Consider the following 12,506-nt stretch of genomic DNA (forward strand, 5'->3'; position numbering starts at 1 on the left):
TGCCTTTGGCGAAACCCTTTCACTACTAGCCTTGCCTTATAGGTCTCTACCTTTCCATTAGAACCAATTTTCTTCTTGAAAACACATTTGTTCCCTATAGGTACAATACCTTCAGGTGGGTCAACAAGATCCCAAACTTGATTCTTATACATGGAATCAATTTCAGATTTCATAGCATCAATCCATTTTAAAGAATCTTTATCTGATATATCTTCTTCATAGGTAAGTGGATCATCTCCATGATCTACTTCTTCATGAATAGACAACTCTTATTCTTCTTCATGAAGGAAACCATATCTCATTGGTGGGTGAGATACCCTAGTTGTTCTACGAGGAACAGCTGTAGATGTTTCATCAATAGGTATAGGTTGACTAGATGGATCTATATCCATCTGATCTATTGATTGGTCAGAATTCTCTAATTCCAACTATATTTGCCTTCCTTTGCCTCCTTCTTGGACAAACTGTTGTTCAAGAAATGTGGCATCCCTACTTATCACAACCTTTTGTGATGTACGCAAATAAAAATAATATCTAAAACTATCTTTTGGATATCCAACAAATCGACCTTTTTCTGATCTGATTTTCAATTTATCAGTGTTCAACTTTTTGATATAAGCTAGACAACCCCAAATCTTAACATGCTTAAGAATTGGTTTTCTTCCATGCCATATCTCATAAGGTATGGAAGAAACTGATTTTGATGGAATCCTATTCAGAATATACAAAGCTGATTCTAATGCAAATCCGCAAAAGGAGATTGGCATATCAGTATAGATCATCATACTACGTACCATATCCAATAGGGTACGATTTCTCCTTTCAAATACACCATTCAACTGTGGTGTTCCTGGAGGAGTCAGTTGGAAACAATGCCATACTCTCTCAAGTATTCATCAAATTCAGTACTCAAATATTCTCCTCCACGATCTGATCAAAGAGCTTTAATACTCTTTCCTATTTGATTTTCTACTTCAGATGTAAATTCTTTGAACTTTTCAAAGGATTCATGTTTGTATTTCATCAAATACAAACACCCAAACCTTGATTTATCATCAGTAAAGGTAATAAAGTAATGAAAATCGCCTTTAACCATTTTCTTAAATTGATCACATACATCACTATGTATTAGCTCCAAAATATTTTCAGCCCTTAGCCCTTGTCCAACAAACGGTGATCTAGTCATTTTGCCCTGAAGGCAAGATTCACAAGTTGGATTACGCTTAGAGCCCAATGAGGATAAAATCCCCATTTTCTCCAATTTTACAATCCTATCTTCTGCAACATGACCTAATCTTAAGTGCCAAATATATTTTAAATTTTGAGTTGATTTTCATCATGGCATTGCATTCTTTTAGATTGTTATACTCTGGACAGTGGAAACATTTTTCTGCTGGTAGTGGAAACACTTTCCTGCTGATAGTGGAAACACTTTCCTTTACCTTTGCCAACTTTGATCTTTGTTTTTCTGTTTGGCTATCTTTTTGGAAGGACCAGGAATCTGAGGTTTCTTTTTCTTATTGCCCTTCTTCTTATTGGACTTTCCATTATAAGAAGATGCAATCAAAGCTACCTCTTTTCCTTTATTGCCCGACATATTCTTTTAGGCAATAACCAGCATGTTGTAAACCAGCTAAGGTGCATTCCTGTTTAGTCATATGGAAATTTGTCACAAAATTCCCAAAAGACTCAGGAAGGGACTAAAGGATCAAATTCGTCAGTAGTTGGAAATCCATATTAAAGTCAAGATGTTCCAACTGCTCAATCAGCCGAATCATCCTGTGGACATGATCCCCAACATTCTGTCCCTCAGACATCCTCATACGGAACAGCTGCCTAGATAACTCATACCTAGCATTCCTGCTGTGCTCACCATACAACTCTTTTAGGTGAAGGAGGATCTCACTCGCACTCTGCATGTTATCATGTTGCTTCTGTAACTCATTACTCATGGAAGCAAGCATGCAACACTTAGCTCTCATATCATGCTCCTTCCATTTATCCAAAGTTTCATATTCCTCTTGAGTGGCCTCTGGAGGTAAGGGACCAGGAACATTTGAATCTAGAACATATCCCATATGTTCAAGGTTCAGGACAAGTTTTAAATTTCTTAGCCAATCAGAGAGATTAGGTCCTATCAACCTATTGCGATCAAGTATGCTTGCAAGGACATTGGATAGTGGTGGTTGTTCTGTACTCATTATTATCAGAAAATTAATTGCAGAAAATAACCAGATTAATTAGTAAATGTATCAAGTAATTAACCAAAATGATTATGGTCTTTTAATCAAATTGGCCCTCCCACTAACTTAGCGAATCCTACACTTCCAAAGTAGAAAACGGAAATCCTAGTTGGATGGATTTTTAGTGGGTGATTGAATTCTTATAGTTCTATTGATCATCCTCAGGTACATCCGTTATTAGAATTACAATAAACTATAAGTGAGCAACTCCTTGCCCATCACATCTCATGTGAGGTTCAATCCTTTACCTAGCCCCTAATGCTTAAAATCTTAGGTACATCCATTATTAACTTATCTTGCATTAGTTAAGTTGATCCCATTGAGCCACTAATTATGCAAATAATTTTAATGTCCTCAGGTACATCCAATATTAGCCACCAAACCATTTACATATTTACAACATCTCATGCTTAACAATTATTCTTAAAAAAATCTCTTAAATTAATTGCATCTTATGCAATTATTTAAAATTTCCTAAAATAATTGCCACAATGGTGGGCCTATATTATAATTACTTTAATTATAGCATTTCCAACTTAATCATTTGTTTGGAAGATTTTATGGTCATCCTAATTACTATTTAGGTCTCACTTTGCACATTATCCATTTAGCATGCATATATCATATAATTGCATACATTCCCATACATCTTATGCATTCATGGATAAGCAGTAAATATGGTATGATTATGGACTTTCTAAGGGATTCAATTCTGAACCACCAAGAATTGAATCAGGGCATTCCTAGGTATATTTCATTCATTCATTTTACAAGAGTTGCTGAAGGAGTACATAATCAACACTTGATCTTGAATTCCTCCCACTGGTCCCACCAATGCTCTTGAACTTCTTGCAATCCAATTACATAGTAATCCTTGGCATACCAAGGTGAGTTTACAAGAACTTAAACAAATGAAATTACAACCCAAAAATTAATACAAACTTAATAATACATGCCCAAAATAAATTAAAATTAATTAATTAATTTACAATCCCAAAGAAACATAAAAGAAATAAATCCAATCACATTGGTCTTTTATAGTCCATGATCATCCATCATGCATATCACTATTTAACAATTAAATAAAACATACATACTTAAATTAAATTAAATATCTCATATTCAGCATAAAAATCCAGATTTGAATATGATTCAAATCTGATTCAAATAAATTTAAAAATTCAGATTTGAATCTCATTCAAATAAATTGAAAAATTCATATTTGAATCACATTCAAACAACTTTAAAAATTCAGATTTGAATCACATTCAAGCAATTTTTAAAAATCAGATTTGAATCATATTTAAGCAATTTTTAAAAATTCAGATCTGAATATTATTGAAACAACTTTAAAAAATCAAATTTAAATATGATTCAAATAACTTTAAAAATTCAGATTTGAATCACATTCAAACAACTTTTAAAATTCACATTTGAATCACATTCAAACAATTTTTAAAATTCTAATTTGAATCAAAATTTAATTGTGTGATTAAAATTCTAATTAAACAGTTTAATTAGACATAGGATGAGCTTTTAGATCATAAAATAATTGCAAATTAAAAAGCCAAACCTTTGCACCACCCATGAAGCCAAACCATGCACACCATTGATGGCGATCTCTTGCATGTCGCCACACATCCATTGCAACCAGCAATGGATAAATCATCTTATGATAAAAAAACACAATTAAATCATGTAATCAACAATCTAAATAGCAAATATAGTGGCTTTGATACCAAGTGATGGAACGGAAGCGTGAAAAACACAAGTTTATGCCATTGAATTCAAAATTTTTACCTAGGGTCACATGTATCATGCAAGATTTATTTTTATCTATTTGATTTCAATGATAAACAACATATTAAAACTCTTTTAATATGTTTTTGGATCTGTATTTTCCATTTAAGATTAATTTTAGAATACTAGATTAAATCAAGAACAAACACACAAACCTCTTGATGCAATGCAGTGTATTTGCGCCTTTGAGATACGTCTTCAAGACACCAGATGTTGTCCCTCTAGCTTGTCTACACTAAGAACACCTATGGCAGCCCTGGAACAGCTTCTAAAGCTTTTTCTATTATTTAGAATATCAAGTTCTACCTTTTAAGAGTTTAAATATGTAAATAGGACACTAGAAATGATTTCTAGCATTTTAATTCAAGAGATTGATGGCTAATCTCTTTGAATTGATGAGAGATGAAGAAGAAGAGATGGAGAGCCTCAAAATGGTGTGACAAAGGAGAAGTGGCTGCTGGGTTGTCTTATTTTTAATTCATAACAACACTTATATAGCTAGGTCAACACATTAAACCCTTGCCACATGTCACCCTCTGATTGGTTCTAGATTTAATTAACCCAATCACATTGTGCCAAGTGTCAAACCTATATTTAATCTTAATTTTAATCATCTTACATGATTAAAAGACATTTAGCAAGCTTATGTGTAATGCCATGTGTCACCATCTCATGGTGCCACATGTCACCCTGTGAAATGACCAAAATGCCCCTGTGTCTTAATTTTGAGTTCTTAACCCAAAATAATTATTTCTCTTCTTCTAATCAATTTATATCAAATATAAATTAATTAATTAATCTCTATTAATTAATTTCTCATTAATTAAATTCATATTTAAATACTTTAAATATAAATTTAACTTATACTATACACCCAATAGTCTAGATTTGTTTCAAGTCATGCTAGGGACTTTGCAATCTAATTACAAACCAAACCTATTTAATTAATCAATTAAACTCTTTAATTAATTAATTAAATCATATTTAATTAGGTGATAACTTGTGTATGTGTGTGACTTATTAGGCTCATCACTAATTGGCAATGAGATATGATATCAACTCTTAATATCATCAAAACTCTTTCTTACCATAAATAATTTCTCTAAATCATTTTATGCACCTCATAGACCATAGTTAACACCTAGCATAGTATGCCATGGCCACCCAATTAGTAATAAGGTTTACCTTAAATGAACCTATAATCATATGTTACCATGCACTAGAATCTCTCTGTTACAAAATCTCAACTCAAGCTAGAGTCATGGTTTATGTCAAACTCTATTTGCTATGAATATTATGTTCTCTTTCAATTCTTTCTTGATTAAAAAGATTTTCTCATCAGAAACTCTTTTCTAATTAAATCTATCTGTCCTGGCCAGGAACATGAAACATCAAGAACAATTAAATGAACATAGGATTTTATCTCTATTTACTTAGAGGAACAGATTCTATCTTGATCAACACCTACCTCGATATATAACTTGTCCCACCTTACCCCTCTGTAAGGCATAACATGATCCCGTAGAATACCTAATGAACTACCGAACTTCACCTACCGATAACTCATTAAGTACCCTACAAGGGATTTTAAAACAATTTTCTTATTTTTGACAAGTGGTGAGTATTTTCTAATAAGTACTTAAAACATTTGATTAAAAGTAAATCTAGTTAATATTTTTGGTCCATTTTAGTTTTCCGCAAATTTTATAAAAATTTTGACAGAGTTCTGTCTGTATTTTGAGAAACCAGTTCTTCAAATACCTGTAAAAAGCACTTCTAAAAGTTTTTCTCAACCACTACTTCGATTTCACAATCAAACTCAATCAATTTCACAATCATTTCAATAAATTTCTCAAGTTCAAAATTCAATAATCCTCAGCATACTAGCAATACATTTCATTTAAATTAAATAAAATAGTTGTACTCATATTTCATTAGAGACAACACAATTTATGTACATTCTTACAAAATTTACATCAAAAGAAATACAACTAAACTTTATGACAAACTTCATACAAATTTTTGTACAAGCTGCTCAAGACCCATTTGCACGTCCATACATTTATAAGCAATACATACATGAAAAGAAATATTTACAATTAGGGTATAAATTATACCCGAAGACTTTAAGCTGATAGCTCCTCACACCTCAGTAGCTCAGTCTGCTGCTCCTCTAGTCTCTGTATCTGCGACAGCAATAGAAGCCATCGCTGAGTATTAGGACTTAGTGGTGCACAACATACTAAAATAATCTTTATGCAGAATATAATCACATTTATTCAAAAATTTGACTGAACATAAGCATTAAACAAAAAACATGACTTATGAAATTTTAATGCAAACCAAGTTCATTTCGAAGTATCAAAATACATTTCATAAAACCCACAGTTAGATCATGCCAATCAAAACAAATAGAATCTCAATAGCCAGAGGCTAAAGAGAAATCACATCACAAGGCTAGCTAGCTCAAATATATGGATATCCATTCACATCCTCTTCTACTGGCACACCTCAACACTTCTCCAGAGAAGGAATCAAAATTCGAAACTAATTACCCCCACTAGTCGTGCTAGTGAGGTGTTCAAATATATGGTCATGACACTATAGTTTCAAAACATATCTTAATAATTTGCTAAACATTGTCATTTCAACATACATAATAACTTGCAACAATTTAAATCAAAACATCATAAGAATGCCATAATCCAATATTTCACATTATTCAAAACAGTATGCAAAAGATGATTACAAAAAGTATACGTTGTGCACAAAACCTCAAGCGAGTCGCCTCTTGGCCTTGACTCGGTTCCTCGGGTTTTTTCCCGGTATTCTTTTCAACTGAAATACACAATTTTACAATGTTTCAGTACTAGAACTTAACATAAATCCCAAAATAAATTTAGCTTCACATTTACCTAGTTCTAACGTGTTAAATTCGACGTTCTCGAAATTTTTGTGCTTCGGGTTACTATTCACTACACTATTCAAGTCAAATAATTGACTTTCTAAGGCTTGATAGGTATGGGAACTCCAACTTCACCCACATAGCACATTTTGGTCACTAAACTTGTTGGTTTTGGTTGTTTACTCAAATCCTAAGTCTTTTAGGCAAATTTGGTAAATTTCAGTTTTGGAGTCCTAAGTTGCACTGTTCCATTGGTCACTTTATTGTTGGAATTTGGAAAAACTTTCTTCATAGAAAATGTTCCCCATTGTCTTAAGTTTATTCTCCTTTTTGAATCACCCCAATTGGAGTTTTGTAGCTCAAGTTATAGCCAAAATATAGTTACTATTCACGTGCACTGTTCATGCTGCAATTTTGGTTCTAGCAGATTTTTTATCTAACTTCGTTCAATAATTTGATCAAGTTAAGTCTGTAATTTGGTCTAATTTCCTTCATACGAAATGTTTTACTATGTCTTAGATTTTCATCGGTTCAAGATTCACCTAAATCGGAGTTTTCTAGAGAGAGTTATAGCCATTGAAACTTTACTGTTATAATGGCAATTCTGCAGTTTTGCAGGTTCAGTAACTCAACTTTGCTCAATAATTTGATTAGGTTAATGGCATAATTTGGGTTGGTGTTCTTCATGAAAGTTTTAGATCTATATCTTATCTAATTACTGGTAAAATTTCAGGTCATTTTGACCTTCCTAGCTCGAGTTATGACCAAATGAATAATTACTGTTCATTTGGTCAATTTGTGCAGTGGCAGACTGCTCTTAACCAACTTTGGTCAATTGGTTAACTAGGTTTTAGTCAGTTTTTGGGCATGGTTCCTTAACGAAAATAGTGTCATTTTATGTCTATTTTCATCCCCAATTGGTGGCATATCAATTGGACTTGTAAAATTTCTGTTTTGGTCCTTCAAAGTTGGCTTGCTCATGCTGCCAGCAGCATGACCACACTCCCTCCGAATTTAACTTTAATTCCAATCACTCCAACACAACTCATTTGGTCATAAATGACCATTTTTCACTTCACAATAGGTCCAAGACACCATTTACTCATTTCTTACATTTTTGGTTCATAAACCCTAAGTCCCAAAACCCTAACTTTGTCCAATCTTCACAATTCATGTAATCTAGTTATACAATCACATATATAACATCTATTCACCAATATTTCTAAATACCATTAAAACCTTAGGGTTCTATGGCTGCCACATTCTTTCTTCCCTTATTTAAGCATGATTTCCTTTATTTCAAATGCAATTTCATCACACATAAACTCAAATTCATGAATTCCATAAGAATCCAAACTTGAAATTGCACTTACCTCAATTTGTAGATTTCCTAATTCTTCACTTCTCCAAGTTTTCTTTTCCTTCTTGCTCCCAAAGTGTTTATCTAGGTCTAGGGATAAGATTTAATGTTGGGATTTAGAGGATTTATGGAAAGGAACCAAAGAATTCCAAGCTTTTCTTGCTTAAAAATGGTGGAACAAAATAAGAAGAGAGGGAGAGGAGAGAGCTACGGGAATAAGCAAAAGAAGAAGTGAAAAAAAATCTTTTTGAATTTTTGTTTTTATGCCCATAATTGACTTGGTCAAAAAAGGTTGGAAAATTAAAATTAATTTTGACATCTTATATGATGTCATCATCATGATGTAATAAGTATCATTTTTATTCTTTTTCTTTTTCTTTAATTCTTCAATAGTTCTTTAATTTAATTCTGGATCCCGAAATTTGGTCAGGAGTCAGCTCTCGGGGTCCATTGACCAAATTGCCCCTCGCCGGTTCATCCCGGTTTGCAAATAATTCCCTATTTCTTTCGGTTCCCTGACCTAATTATTTGACTGACTTAACAGTTCTTTTTCGTGATTTTCTCTTTTCCACTGTGTTCATAAGGGTCCTAAGGACCGCAGCGTCACTTTTTACGGTTTTGAAATTTAAGTTTAAAATGACTTCGCAGTCGTTCCCGAGAAGGTTACCCATCGCTGTGACTCTCGGCTCGTTTAACTTCTTCTGTTCTATTTTTCTTATTTATATTTAACTAATTGAACATTACTAATTATTTGTGTTTATGGTTTCTCTAGTTGTCTTAAGTATGGTTCTAATCCCCTTAATTATCCGGACCGACACCGGTCACCGGAACAGTGAAATATACCAGGCTATACAAATAGGGGTATTACAATTCTCCCCCCTTAAATAAATTTCATCTCGAAATTTTACCTGGTATCAATCTCTGAACAGCTGTGGGTGCTGTCTCCTCATGTCCTCTTCTCGTTCCCAAGTAGCCTCCTGGCCCGAATGATGGTTCCACAGCACTTTTACCAATGGTATCTGTTTGTTTCGTAGCTGCTTCACCTCATAAGCTAGAATCTCTACGGGTTCTTCTTCATATGCGAGGTCTGGATTCACTTCAATTTCCTCTACTGGTAGTACATGAGATGGATCTGATCGATACCTCCTCAACATAGATACATGGAAGACATTATGTATCTTTTCCAACTCTGGAAGTAGTGCCAACCGATATGCCAAAGGACCCACTCTTTCCAGAACCTCATGTGGCCCAATGAAACGAGGACTCAGTTTCCCCTTTCTGCCGAATCTCATAATTCTCTTCCAAGGAGAAACCTTGAGGAAAACTTTCTCACCCACTGCATACTCAATATCCCTTCTCTTCAAATCAATGTAGGACTTCTGACGGTCTGATGCAGTCTTAAGTCAATCTCTGATTACCTTGATCTTCACCTCAGTTTGCTGAACAATTTCGGGTCTAATCATCTTTCTTTCACCCACGTCATCCCAACACAACGGGGTTCTACATTTCCTGCCATACAAAGCTTCATATGGAGGCATCCCAATGCTTGATTGGTAGCTGTTGTTGTAAGCAAACTCAATCAAAGGCAAGTGTGTATCCCAACTACCCTCAAACTCAATCACACAAGCCCGTAGCATGTCCTCCAAAATCTAAATTACCCTCTCAGACTGGCCATCTGTCTGTGGGTGGAATGCAGTACTGAAGTTCAATCTAGTTCCTAGGGCTCTCTAAAGACTACCCCAGAATCTAGAAGTGAACCTAGGATCTTTGTCTGACACGATGGATATTGGCACTCCATGCAGTCTCACAATCTCATTGATGTATAACTTGGCCAATCTTTCTAAACTGTAGTCCATCCGAATCGAGAAAATGAGCGATTTAGTCGATCACAACAATGACCCAAACTGCATCATGACTCTTTTATGTCCTCGGAAGTCCCATTACAAAATCCATCGTTATTCCCATTTCCATTCTGGCACTGGTAGTGGATGTAACAACCCAGTTGGTACTTGATGCTCTGCCTTTACTTACTGACAAGTCAGGCATTTGGATACAAACTCTGCCACATCTCTTTTTAAACCCATCCACCAGTAATGCTCCTTTAGCCCTCTATACATTTTTGTGCCACCAGGGTGCATGGCAAAAGGAGACTCATGTGCTTCCTTCAAAATGATCTGCCTCAAATCAACATCATTAAGAACACACATTCTACCCTGGTGTAGCAATAGACCATCATCTCTGATTGATAATTCTAGTTTCTTGCCTTGTCGGACTTCTTCCATCAACTTCTGATACTTCTGATCATTCTGAGCAGCCATTCTAATCTGATCAATCAACACTGGCTATACATGCCATGCAACTGCTGTCTGCCCATCATCATTAATCTCTAAGCTGGCATGCAATGATCTTAACTCATGTACCAAAAACAAAGGAGTAACCCGTAGACTTGCCATAGTCTTGTGACTTAAGGCGTCAGCCACAACATTAGCTTTCCCTGGCTGATAGTCTATCATACAATCGTAGTCTTTTATCAACTCTAACCATCTCCTCTGTCTCAAATTTAGCTCTTTCTGGGTGCCCAAATACTTTAAACTCTTATGATCCGTGTAGATGTAACACTTTTCCCCATACAAATGGTGCCTCCGGATCTTAAGAGCAAACACAATAGCTGCAAGCTCCAAATCATGTGTTGGATAATTCCTCTCATGCGGTTTTAGCTGGCGTGATGCATAGGCAATGATATTTCGATCTTGCATCAATACACAGCCTAACCCATTGTGAGAAGCATCACTATATACTGTATATTCTTTACCCGGAGTAGGTAAAGTCAGGACTGGAGCTTCAGTCAAACATCTCTTCAATTTATCAAAACTCTGCTGGCATTTGTCCATCCACTGAAATTTTACATCTTTTCTAAGCAGCTTGGTCAATGGAGATGCCAACATGGAGAATCCCTTCACAAATCTACGGTAGTATCCAGCTAAACCCAGAAAACTGCAAATCTCTGTGACATTTCTGGGTGGCCTCCGATTAAGGACAGCTTCAATCTTACTTGGATCTACCTTAATGCCCTCTTCTGATACTACATGCCCCAAGAAAGATATTTCTTTCAGCCAAAATTCACACTTCGACAATTTGGCATATAGTTGTTTCTCTCTCAAAGTCTGCAGTACAATCCGCAGATGTCTATCATGCTCTTCTGCATTCCTCAAATAGACTAATATATCATCTATGAATACCACAACAAATTGGTCGAGGTATGGTCTGAAGATAGTGTTCATCATATCCATAAAAGCAGCCAGAGCATTAGTTAATCCGAATGGCATAACCAAAAACTCATAATGGCCATAGCGGGTTCTGAAGGCAGTTTTAGCAATACTCTGCTCTTGTACTTTCAGCTGATAATAACCTGATCTCAGGTCAATTTTGGAGAACACAGCTGCACCCCTCAACTGATCAAACAAATCATCAATACGAGGCAATGGATATCTATTCTTTATTGTCACCTTATTCAACTGCCGATAATCAATGCATAACCGGAGAGTGCCATCCTTCTTCTTTACAAACAACACTGGCGCTCCCCAAGGTGACACACTAGGGCGGATAAAGCCCTTGTCAAGCAACTCCTGCAACTGTACTTTTAATTCTTTTAATTCTACAGGTGCCATTCTATATGGTGTTATGGAGATTGGGTCCACACCAGGCATAACATCAATCTCAAACTGCACCTCTCTTTCTGGAGGTAATCCTGGCAATTCATCAAGAAATACATCCGGAAAATCACATACCGTAGGGATGTCCCCTAGTGTTGGACTCCCCACTTGGGTGTCTATCACATGTGCCAAGTATGCTTCACACCCCTTTTTGATCATCCTTCTGGCTAGTGCAGCCGAAATGATGTTTGATGGCAGTAATTGCCTCTCCCCGTGTATAAACACATCACCGTACAAAGGGAAACCAAAAGTGACTGTCTTCAGTCTACAGTCAATCATGGCGTGATGCCTGGCTAACCAATCCATGCCCAAGATAATATCATACTCTCTAAAGGGCATTTCAATTAAGTCTGACTGGAAAACATGTCCTTGGATCACCAAAGGATAGTCTCTATAAATTCTGTTGACCCGGACCTCTTGTCCTAACGGACTAGTTACTAGCACTTCAAAATCCATTTGCACACATGGAACAGCAAGTGAACTGA

This window comes from Hevea brasiliensis, chromosome 7 (assembly GCF_030052815.1).
Source record: "Hevea brasiliensis isolate MT/VB/25A 57/8 chromosome 7, ASM3005281v1, whole genome shotgun sequence".
In the NCBI taxonomy this organism is placed as follows: domain Eukaryota; kingdom Viridiplantae; phylum Streptophyta; class Magnoliopsida; order Malpighiales; family Euphorbiaceae; genus Hevea; species Hevea brasiliensis.